Source organism: Equus quagga, chromosome 8 (assembly GCF_021613505.1).
Source record: "Equus quagga isolate Etosha38 chromosome 8, UCLA_HA_Equagga_1.0, whole genome shotgun sequence".
Taxonomy (NCBI): domain Eukaryota; kingdom Metazoa; phylum Chordata; class Mammalia; order Perissodactyla; family Equidae; genus Equus; species Equus quagga.
The window spans coordinates 116,267,619-116,279,387 of NC_060274.1; positions in this window are offsets into that span (position 1 = coordinate 116,267,619).

The window sequence follows — 11,769 nt, forward strand, 5'->3', positions numbered from 1 at the left end:
ATGTATTTCTAGAGATTGGAGGAGTAGAGTCCTCTCTTAGTCACAACAGAGATGGAGGGAAAAGAGTTGGAGACAGGAAAGAGTGACAGTCTGATATAAGCTTCCAACACCGGCCTTGATGTTGGTTCCCCTACATTAAACCCAGCATAAATGGGGGTAAAACCAAAGCACTCCTCCCCTTTCCCTGCTTACTCCTCAGCTTGCTGGCACCAGCATCCACTATCCACCATAGAGGCAGACAACCACAGACACCCACTTCCAGGTTTCCTTATCTCGCCACCCCCCTTCCTGCAGGCAGCCTCACAAGGCCAAAGGCAGGCTGACGGGAAAGCACCAACCAACATGCCTTCAGTCTCCCCTCCCTGCAAGCAGCCACATCCCTTGCAGCCTTTAAAACCTCTTGCCTCCCATCATTTAGGGAGACAGACAAATTTGAGGGCTCACTCTTGTCTCCCGGCTGATATCATCCAAAATAAAAACTCTTTCCTTTCCATAAGCCTGGTGTTCCAGTTTTTATTTGGCCCCTCGTGTGGCAGGTAAAGAATCTATTTTTGTAGCCGGTAATGCTTCTGCATGTCACTTCTCCCTCCACTCTCACCGTTTCAAGCTTCGCATCTATTTTGGGGATGAATTGTGTCCCCTCAAAATTCATGGATTGAAGTTCTAGCCCCAGTACCTCAGAATGTGACCTAACTTGGAAATAGGGTTATTGCATATGTAATTACTTAAGATGAGGTCATATGAGAGAAGAGAGGGCCCTAATCCAATCTGACTAGTGTCCTTATAAAAAGGGGAAATTTGGAGCCAGCCCTGATGGCCTCGTGGTTAAAGTTCGGTGCTCTCACCGCTTCAGCAGCCCTGGTTCGTTTCCTGGTCACAGAACCACACAACCCGCCTGTCAGTTGCCATGCTGTGGCAGCAGCTCACATAGAAGAACTAGAAGGATTTACAACTAGGATATACAACCACGCACCGGGGCTTTGGGGAGGAAAAAAAAGGGGAATTGGCAACAGATATTAGCTTCGGGTGAATCTTTCCCTGTGGGTGTGGAAATCTCTTTACACATATAAAAAAAGGGGGAAGCCATTCGGACACAGGGAAGACACCACATGCAGATAGAGGCAGAGATCAGAGTGATGCATTGGAGTGATGCTTTTACGAGTAAAGGAACCCCCAAAGATTTCTAGCAAACCACCAGGAGCTAGGGGAGAGGCATGGACTGGATTCTCCTTCACAGCCCTCAGAAAGAATCAGTCCAACACCTTGATATTCATCTTCTGGCCTCCAGAACTGTGAGACAATAAATGTCTGTTGTTTAAGTCACCCAGTTTGTGGCACTTTGTTGCAGCAGCCCTGGCAAACCAATACACCATCCCTCAGTCAAGATTTCCGGCATCTCCAGCTGACATCAGTAGTAGAAATGACCTTACTTAGTCAATGTTTTGCTGAGCTCAGGTATGGATAACCAATAATTTTGATCCTCTTGGGAACTTTTGCAACCCCAAAGATGTTTGTTAACCAAAATCAATCTTCTTTCTAATCAGAAGCCTCTGATCAGCTATGGAGTAAGATGTATCAATAGTGACATCTCTTGCCTGGAAAAGGAGAGGAGGCCAATAGCATACCATGCTCACTGATTCAGAGAAACACATGGACTGAGCAGTAAGGAGTAACTGCCACAGCCTGCAGAATGTCTCTGGATCTGCCTATCCCTGACTGTTGTCACTGGCGGACTTCCCTTGGGCACAGTCTTCCACAGATAATGACACAGAGGACATTGCAAGAGCCCATGACAGGCGAATAGATGATGATCCCATGTCTGCAGGCTTCAACACTTTGAGATGTGCCCACTTTATGACCATAGTTATGGGAATTAACAAAGGTTGAGCTAAATTATATTCCCCAGGTTTGGTAATATCTGGAACTCCCTTAAAATTATAGGCTTCTGCTGGTGACTTCAATTTCTTTTTTTTTTTTTTTTGAGGAAGATTAACCCTGAGCTAAGATCTACTGCCAATCTGCCTCTTTTTTTTTTTTTTTTTTTTTTGCTGAGGAAGACTGGCCCTGAGCTAACATCCATGCCCATCTTCCTCTACTTTATTTGTGGGACACCTATGACAGCATGGCTTGCCAAGCAGTGCCATGTCCACACCTGGGATCTGAACCTTTGAATCTTGGGCCGCTGAAGCAGAACATGTGCACTTAACTGTTGCACCACTGGGCTGGCCCCTCAATTTCTCATAGCTGCAGACTAGTAACTAAATCCGGGTATCTTGTGGAGCCCTGGTCCTTGAATGTGAACTCTCCCTAAACCTGAACTGTAGCCTCCATGTTGCTACCTCCAAATACCAAATCTCTGAGTTCTCACTTCTATTGGCTGGGGCAGGAGGTGGGGAGGGATAGATAATCATTTTTAATCATAATCTCCTTCTGGGCAGTGGTATTTCAGCCAGTGTGTGGGCTGAGATGGAGAGTGTGGTGGACAGGAGTAGCAGTGGTCTTGACAAAAGTCCACGGACCATGTAGGACTGCCCCACCCACCTTAAATCTGGCTATTGGTAAATCTTCCTACAGAGGCTATGTGGCATCCTTAGGAGCATTCAGGCCCTGTTAATCCTGTCTTGCAGGTTGTCAGGAAGGGATGAAGTTTCCAGAAGACCCGGAGCTGGGTAGTGCTCACTTTAAGTCCTGCTGAGGGCCACATGGAGGTCAGGCAGGAGAACCTGACCAGAAGCCAGTGGAAATGATTGAACATATTTTTTAACTGTGTTGCTAGTTGATAATGTACTATTGAGCATTTTTGTATTGATGTTTGTAAACAAGACGATTCTGTAGTTTTCTTTATGCATACTCTTTGACTAGCTTCTATTATCAAATAGTGCTCATTCATTATTGAAAAGAGTGAGATTTTCTTTCATATTCTCTGCTCTAGAACTAATTAAATTAAGTTTAAATTATTCGTTCCTTAAAGTGTTGGGGGAATTTACCTGATAATTTCATCTCTGTCAGTAGGGAGCCTGTACATTTGCTATGTGGTCTAGGATCAATTTTGCAATTTAATCTTCTCAAAGTGTATCAATGTCATATAGTTTAGCAAGTGTAAATAGGTATTTATTCATTTAGTCAGCATATTCTTTTGTGAGCCCCTCTGCTGGGCTCCATCTTAGGTAGTTGGGTTAGATTAGTAAACAAAACCAAAATCCCTGAGCTCTCATTCACGTGGACTCTCTGGATTCCTTCACTTTTCCTAAACCTGTGGGTATTTTCCCCTCTCCATTCTTATTTTGTATGTCTATGATCTGGGTTTTTTTCCTATTAATTAATTAGTAGCTTATCAAGTTATTCTTGCTTTTTCTGGATTTCCCTTAGGGCAAATTTCCCAAAGGAAAAAAAAATTCATTGAGTAGTGCTTCTGTTTTTCTGTTTCCTAATTCATTAACATCTTGTTTTCTTTTACTGAGCTCTTGTCTATTTTTCCTAGCTTGTCCATAGACTTCTAACTTCTTAGGTTGAATGCCTATTTCATTGATTCTTGTTTGTTTTTCTTTTTCTTGTTTAGTGATAAAAACACTGAATATAATGAATTTTCCTCTGAGCACCAATTTAGTTAAGATTTCATGAATCAATTTTGTTATTTTCTAGATATTCTGAATTTTGGTTTTGCTTTCTCCTTTGATTAATAGTTGTTTACAAGAGTTTCTGTCTTATTTTAATTTCTAGTGTTCAAGCTTTTTTTATAGCTTTTATATTCTGCTTTTAATCATGCTGAGTTCAGAGATCATTAATCAATGTTTTTAATATTTCATGGGATTGTGACAACATACATTCTATTTTAAAGTATTGAGTTGGATATAATCGACATACACAAGCAGGGAGCCTGTGTTATACATTTTTACCATCTGGTTCTAGAAAAGCTATTTTGAGTAAGTGGTTCTTTCCTTTAAAACAGAGGTTCTTAACTGGGGGCAATTTTGCTCCACCCTCCTCCAGGGGACATTTGGCAACGTCTGCAGACATTTCTGTTGTCACAACTAGTGGTGGGGTGGAGGGAGGTGATGCTGGCATTTAGTAGTGTCGGGGATCAGAATTGGCCACCCCAAAATGTGTCTCTTTGGCTTGATTATTTTTAAGGAAAGAGACTCTGAAAGAAACTTTGACCTTCCTCCTAACTGCCTAAAAGAGTTTAAGATAGAAGCCTGTCCCCAGGACAGGCCATCACCATAGATAACTCTGGGTATCAGTAGACTGGGAGGGTCCTTGCTAAATCCATTCTTACGAAAGTTCCGTCTACCAAATATTTGCTTTTCCATTTCCATGTGAACTACCTTCTTCCCCTTTGAAGTCCCAAACCACTACCCCCAACATCCTCCTTTGTCTGTAGCTAAAGATGGTATTTAAGGTGGCAAGATTCAGCCATTCTGGCGAGTTACTCAGTTTTCCTGGGTTTCTCCCACATATCCATGTTCTTAAACTTTGTTTGATTTTCTCCTATTATTCTGTCTCATGTCGGTTTAATTCTTAGACCAGCCAGAAGGACCTAGAGGGTAGAGGAATTGTCTTCCTCCCCTACATAGGTAGAGGCCAGGGATGCTGCTAAACATCCTGCAGTGCACAGAACAGCCCCCACAACAAAGAATTATCTGGACCAAAATGTCAACAGTGCTGAGGGTGAGAAACCCTGCTAACACGAGAGTCTTTCTTGATAGATGTTAAAATGTGCTTATTCCTAGTGCCGTAATTTCAGCTCATTGCATATAACTGAACACTAATCCATGCAGGCTCATTTTTATAGTGCTTAAAGTAAACTGCCCATCCTTTATAACTCATCTATGTTTTTTCTTATGCATTTTATCTTTTCCCAGATTGTTACACTGATAACAGGTTTCAAGCTTTTAGCATTTGAGTTTAAAGCACACAGGCAAATGAGTCCCAATGAAAATGCGTTAATGCAGGAAACAGAAATTATAAATTATTTCCTCAGTATGAGTCAAAATTGCTCTGATAAGTAACCGGCTGCTATTAAAAGATAGAAGCAATCTGAGAGATTAGATTAAGCTGGTAATCTGCTTTCCTTCCTGCCCCGAATTTCTTGAAATAACTAAGCAGAAAGCCAATTAAATAGTCCAAATCCATAGCACCTCTGGGATAAAGAAAGGGTACCGTGAGCGAACCAAAATCCTGAAGGGTAGAAAGCAGAAGTAATTGGATTGACAAAGAAATAAGAGTAGAAGACCATAGCCAGAGTACTTTCAGGAAACTACCACTGCAGAGATAACAGCAATTTTAGACATGTGTCAAGCTTAGAGTCAATAAAAAAAGAAAGCAGAAGTTCCATTGACCTCCCTTCCTCCAGGGCTATTCCCTCCCAGACACACACACCATTCTGAGGGGCTGCCAACTGCCATGGTTGCTCTTCAGGCTGAAAGCCACTGCTCTCTAATCAAAGCGAATACTGTTCCAGAAGAGGGCAGGGAACAGAATATTGAGACCGGAAAGAGAAACAGATCACAGCCTGGGGTAACTTCAAAGAATCACTCAAAAGGCAGGATTAAAAAAAGGAAATCACGAAGCCAATGCTGGCATTTACTTCCAGGATAAAGCGATGGAGTGGGGGAGGGGGAAACATAACAATAGAAGGAGGAAACAGGAGGACATAGAAGTATTAAAGGGGTCCCTTTAAAAGGGGACCCGTGTATTACACTGGAGGAGACCAGAATTTGCCACCCCAAAATATGCCCTTTGGCATAAAGATTATTTTGAACTGAAGGCAATTGAGAAGAAACAGATATAAGAAAAGCTCTCTGCCCTCCCCCTATTTGTCTAAAAGCAGGACATAAATTTACAAAGGTGTCCCTCTTCCCCTCTCTACCAGGAAGGACAAAAGTTAATCACCAGAGACGACTTTAGACCCTTATCAGTCTGGAGATGCCACCAGAGGAATCTACATCACAAGCTACTAACTAGCCTTTATCTACCGTTAGTCTCCCATATATTTGCCTTCAAAATTTGCCCTTAGAGACTCAAGCCCTTTTCCTCTGTCTTATCACTTCTTTAAAAGTTTTTTGTTCCTTTGCTAAGAGGCAATATAAACCCAAGTTCTAAGCAAACCTTTGAGATACTCATCTCTGAATACTCCCATATGTTATATGCACAATGCACATGTTAATACACTTGTTCGTTTTTCTCTTGTTGATCTGTCTTTTGTCGGTCCAATTTACAGAGCCCCTGCCAGAGAACCTAAGATGGGTAGAGGAAGAGATTACCACCCCCTCACATGACTGTGTCATGTATAAATTCATATTCTCCTCCTCCCAACAACTCTTGGGAGGAGGCACAGAAGCCCTGAACAATTACCGTGGAGGCCATAAGACCAGTTATCTCCTCTTGCCAACTTCACGTGCCTTCTGGGCAAGGAGTCAAGCTAAGGAACGAGAGCGGCACATGGGTTCCACCAGCTAACTGCAAGAAAGACAGCAGCAGGGTTTTGCCTAAAATGACCTTGGGCAATTGGGAGTGAAGGAGGCAGAATCAGAAAGCTGGAGGTTCCGAATGCACTGATGACATCCAAAATTCTAGGAGCATTCTTCCAAAGTGTGTGGCATGAAAAGGACTGCCCTTATGCACAGGTGTCATCAATCACAGCTGAACGGACTATTAGCACTATCAATTTGCACCTCCATGGTCGTAGACCTCTTTGGAATGCCTCATATACGCTTTGGGATAAGTCCCTGCAGACAGATTTTTACTGTGTAATAGAAAAGAGCAGATCCTTGCTGATATCTAATAACCTTGCTTGTATCCACACAGGCACGTAGGCCAAGTTTGAACAGCAGCTGATCTGAGTCTTGGCAGAACATCCTGGATCTTCTCAAAACATGAGAACATGGGAGGCCGGTGAGGAGATGCTACAAGGCCATTTCTCACTCACTCCCGTATCTGCCAAGGAGGCTGAAAGGAGGCAGTTTCTCATCTCCTCCCAGGTTCTGCTGAGATCTGAGGCTCTCTGTCTCGCCCCGTCGGGGTCCAGCTGCAGGCTATCACGTGGCTTAGCAGCAGCATGGCATGGACCCTCAGCAACAGGAGGGACAATTATTCACGTGGCAATCGTCTGAACCCTTGGTTTTGCTGTTGTCCCGAGGGAGACTGAAAAAAGGAAGTTGTCATTATTATGAGGGACATGGAAACTGAAAAAGATTATGCTGCTATATTCAGAAGAAATGATAAAATTTCTTAGATTTCAATAATGATTTTCCCCTGAAGTTTCTGCTGGTACATAATTATATGTCTTTGCTTCTTTAACTGATCAATAGTCTTAAGAGACACCAACATCTCTGTTTTCATGTTGCATTGTGAGACTTTATCGCCATTGCTGCCCTGGCTTGCAAAAAAGTTGCTAAAATGTCCCATTTTATAAATATAATTTTTTTGAGCAAACATATATCTTATCTACCTCCAGGAAGAATTAATAAGTCAGATTATAAGATTTATTAAAATTTAATGGAGAAAGTTCTTATTCCAATTATCCAATAGAAACAATATTAATAACTACAAAAAACTATATGCCAACAGAATGGATAACCTAGAGGAAATGGATAAATTCTTGGACTCCTACAATCTCCCAAAGCTCACTCAAGAAGAGGCAGACAATTTGAACAGACCAATCACAAGGAAAGAGATTGAAACAGCAATCAAAAACATCCCAAAGAATAAAACCCCAGGACCAGATGGCTTTCCTGGGGAATTCTACTAAACTTTCAGAGAGGATTTAATACCTATCCTTTTCAAGCTATTCCAAAAAATTAGGGAAGATGGAACACTTCCTAACACATTCTATGAGGCCAACATCACGCTGATACCAAAACCTGTCAAGGACACCACGAAAAAAGAGAACTACAGGCCAATATCACTGATGAACATAGATGCAAAAATTCTAAACAAAATTTTGGCAACCAGAATTCAGCAATTCATCAAAAGAATCATACATCGGGATCAGGTGGGATTCATACCAGGGACACAGGGATGGTTCGACATCCGCAAATCAATCAACGTGATACACCACATCAACAAACTGAGGAATAAAAACCACATGATCATCTCAATAGATGCAGAGAAGGCATTTGACAAGATCCAACAGCCATTTATGATAAAAACTCTGAACAAAATGGGCATAGAAGGAAACTACCTCAACATAATAAAGGCCATATACAACAAACCCATAGCCAACATCATACTCAATGGGCAAAAACTGAACCCCATCCCCCTGAGAACAGGAACAAGACAAGGATGCCCTCTATCACCACTCTTATTTAACGTAGTACTGGAGGTCCTGGCCAGAGCAATCAGGCAAGAAAAAGGAATAAAAGGAATCCAAATAGGGAGGGAAGAAGTGAAACTCTCGCTGTTTGCAGACGACATGATCTTATATATAGAAAACCCCAAAGAATCCATTGGAAAACTGTTAGAAGTAATCAACAACTACAGCAAAGTTGCAGGGCATAAAATCAATTTGCATAAATCAGTAGCATTTCTATACTCCAGTAATGAACCAACAGAAAAAGAACTCAAGAATACAATACCATTCACAACATTCACAACAAAAAGAATAAAATACCTTGGGGTAAATTTAACTAAGGAAGTGAAGGACCTATATAATGAAAATTACAAGGCCTTTCTGAGAGAATTGGATGATGACATAAGGAGATGGAAAGACATTCCATGTACATGGATTGGAAGAATAAACATAGTTAAAATGTCCATTCTACCTAAAGCAATCTACAGATTCAACGCCATCCCAATCAGAATCCCAATGACATTCTTTACAGAATTAGAACAAAGAATCCTAAAATTCATATGGGGCAACAAAAGACCCCGAATTGCTAAAGCAATCCTGAGAAAAAAGAACAAAACGGGAGGCATCACAATCCCTGACTTCAAAACATACTACAAAGCTACAGTAATCAAAACAGCATGGTACTGGTACAGAAAGAGGTGCACAGATCAATGGAACAGAATTGAAAGCCCAGAAATAAAACCACACATCTATGGACAGCTTATCTTTGACAAAGGAGCTGAGGGCATACAATGGAGAAAAGAAAGTCTTTTCAACAAATGGTGCTGGGAAAACTGGAAAGCCACATGTAAAAGAATGAAAATTGACCATCCTTTTTCACCATTCACCAAAATAAACTCAAAATGGATTAAAGACCTAAAGGTGAGACCTGAAACCATAAGCCTTCTGGAAGAAAACGTAGGCAGTACACTCTTTGACATCAGTATTAAAAGGATCTTTTCGGACACCATGCCTTCTCAGAGAAGGGAAACAATAGAAAGAATAAACAAATGGGACTTCATCAGATTAAAGAGCTTCTTCAAGGCAAATGAAAACAAGATTGAAACAAAAAAACAACCCACTAACTGGGAAAAAATATTTGCAAGTCATATATCTGACAAAGGCTTAATATCCATAATATATAAAGAACTCTCGCAACTCAACCACAAAACATCAAACAACCCAATCAAAAAATGGGCTGGAGACATGAACAGACATTTCTCCAAAGAAGATATACTGATGGCTAATAGGCACATGAAAAGATGCTCATCATCGCTGATCATCAGGGAAATGCAAATCAAAACTACACTAAGATATCACCTTACACCCGTTAGAATGACAAAAATATCTAAAACTAATAGCAACAAATGTTGGAGAGGTTGCGGAGAAAAAGGAACCCTCATACACTGCTGCTGGGCATGCAAACTGGTGCAGCCACTATGGAAAACAGTATGGAGATTCCTCAAAAAACTAAAAATAGAACTACCATACGATCCAGCCATCCCACTACTGGGTATTTATCCAAAGAGCTTGAAGTCAGCAATCCCTAAAGTCCTATGCACTCCAATGTTTATTGCAGCACTGTTTACAATAGCCAAGACGTGCAAGCAACCTAAGTGTCCAGCAACAGACAAATGGATAAAGAAGATGTGGTACATATATACAATGGAATACTACTCAGCTGCAAAACAGAACAAAATCATTCCGTTTGCAATAACATGGATGGACCTTGAGAGAATTATGTTAAGTGAAATAAGCCAGCGAGAGAAAGATAATCTGTGTATGACTCCACTCATATGAGGAATTTAAAATTATGGACCAAGAATAGTTTAGTGGATACCAGGGGAAAGGTGGGGTGGGGGGTGGGCACAAAGGGTGAAGTGGTGCACCTACAACACGACTGACAAACATTAATGTACAACTGAAATTTCACAAGATTGTAACCTATCAACAACTCAATAAAAAAAAAGAAACAATATTAATATATCAAATATTAATGTAAATGTGAAGAGGAACACAAAGATTTCTAGGGATTTCTTTTTTATGCTTTAAATGTACTGTTTCTAAGAAAAAAAAATGTTTTGCTAAGGTGCTAACAGGGGCTGGCCTGGTGGTATAGTGGTTAAGTGCGTGTGCTCCACTTCAGTGGCCCAGGCTTTGCGGGTTCAGATCCCGGGTGCAGACCTACACACTGCTCATCAAACCATGCTGTGTCAGCATTCCACATACAAAAGAGAGGAAGATGGGCACAGATGTTAGCTCAGGGACCATCTTCCTCAAGCAAAAAGGAGAAGATTGGCAAAGGATGTTAACTCAGAGCCAATCGTCCTCACACAAAAAATATGTAAATAAAGTATAAAAAAATAAAATAAAGTGGTAACAGAAAAAAATGTTTAAGAAAACTATGTGATATAGACAAGGAGAACTGATCGGTGGTTACCAGGGAAAAGGGGGGGTGGGGGGAGGGCACAAAGGGTGAAGTGGTGTTCCCACAACATGACTAACAATAATGTGCAACTGAAATCTCACAAGGTTGTAATCTATCATAACCTTAATAAAAATAAATAAATTAAAAAAACAAAAAACTATGTGAGTTTAATTGATGGTTAATTGTTTACATGGTTATTTGGAAATATGTCAAGAATAAAAATTGTTTTCAAACAACCCAATTTTTTTTTTTGAGGGAGATAGCCCTGAGCTAACTACTGCCACTCCTCCTCTTTTTGCTGAGGAAGACTGGCCCTGCACTAACTTCCATGCCCATCTTCCTCTACTTTGTATGTGGGATGCCTACCACAGCATGGCTTTTTGCCAGGCGGTGCCATGTCTGCACCTGGGATCCGAACCCTGGGCCGCCAAAGCGGAATGTGCGAACTTAACCACTGCACCAACTGGGCTGGCCCTCAAACAACCTAAAAATTTTAATATCTGGTACAGAGTTATATAGGGAAGAGTTTTATATAATAATCAGGATGATTCCTTGGATAAATTAGACTGGTTTTATACTTTTGGATCAGAAATAGCTAGCTTTTGCCTGATTTCACCAGTATAAAATTATTTAGCCTATTTTCTTGGGTTTATTTTCTAATAAAAAGGCTGATTAGAGTTTTCTAAATTTCCTCTGCTGATTTTGATGGGAAATAAGTGAATTCATATAAGATTATAAAATATTAAAATTATGTGTCAAACTAAATTAAATTATAATGGATAACTCTCCACAAGAAGGATTCTTACAATGCTATAAATCATACAATTTTTCAGCATAAATTGTAATATCCAAATCCTTAGTTTTAAGCCCTTAAACAAATATTAAATTGAGTTAATTATTGAATTATCTTTGGATACCTGGAAAATTTCTAAGTAAGTGTTAAAAGTGAGACAACAGGCCCAAAATGGAGTCACTTATGCTAAACGCCATGTCACCAGAGTGAGACTTAATT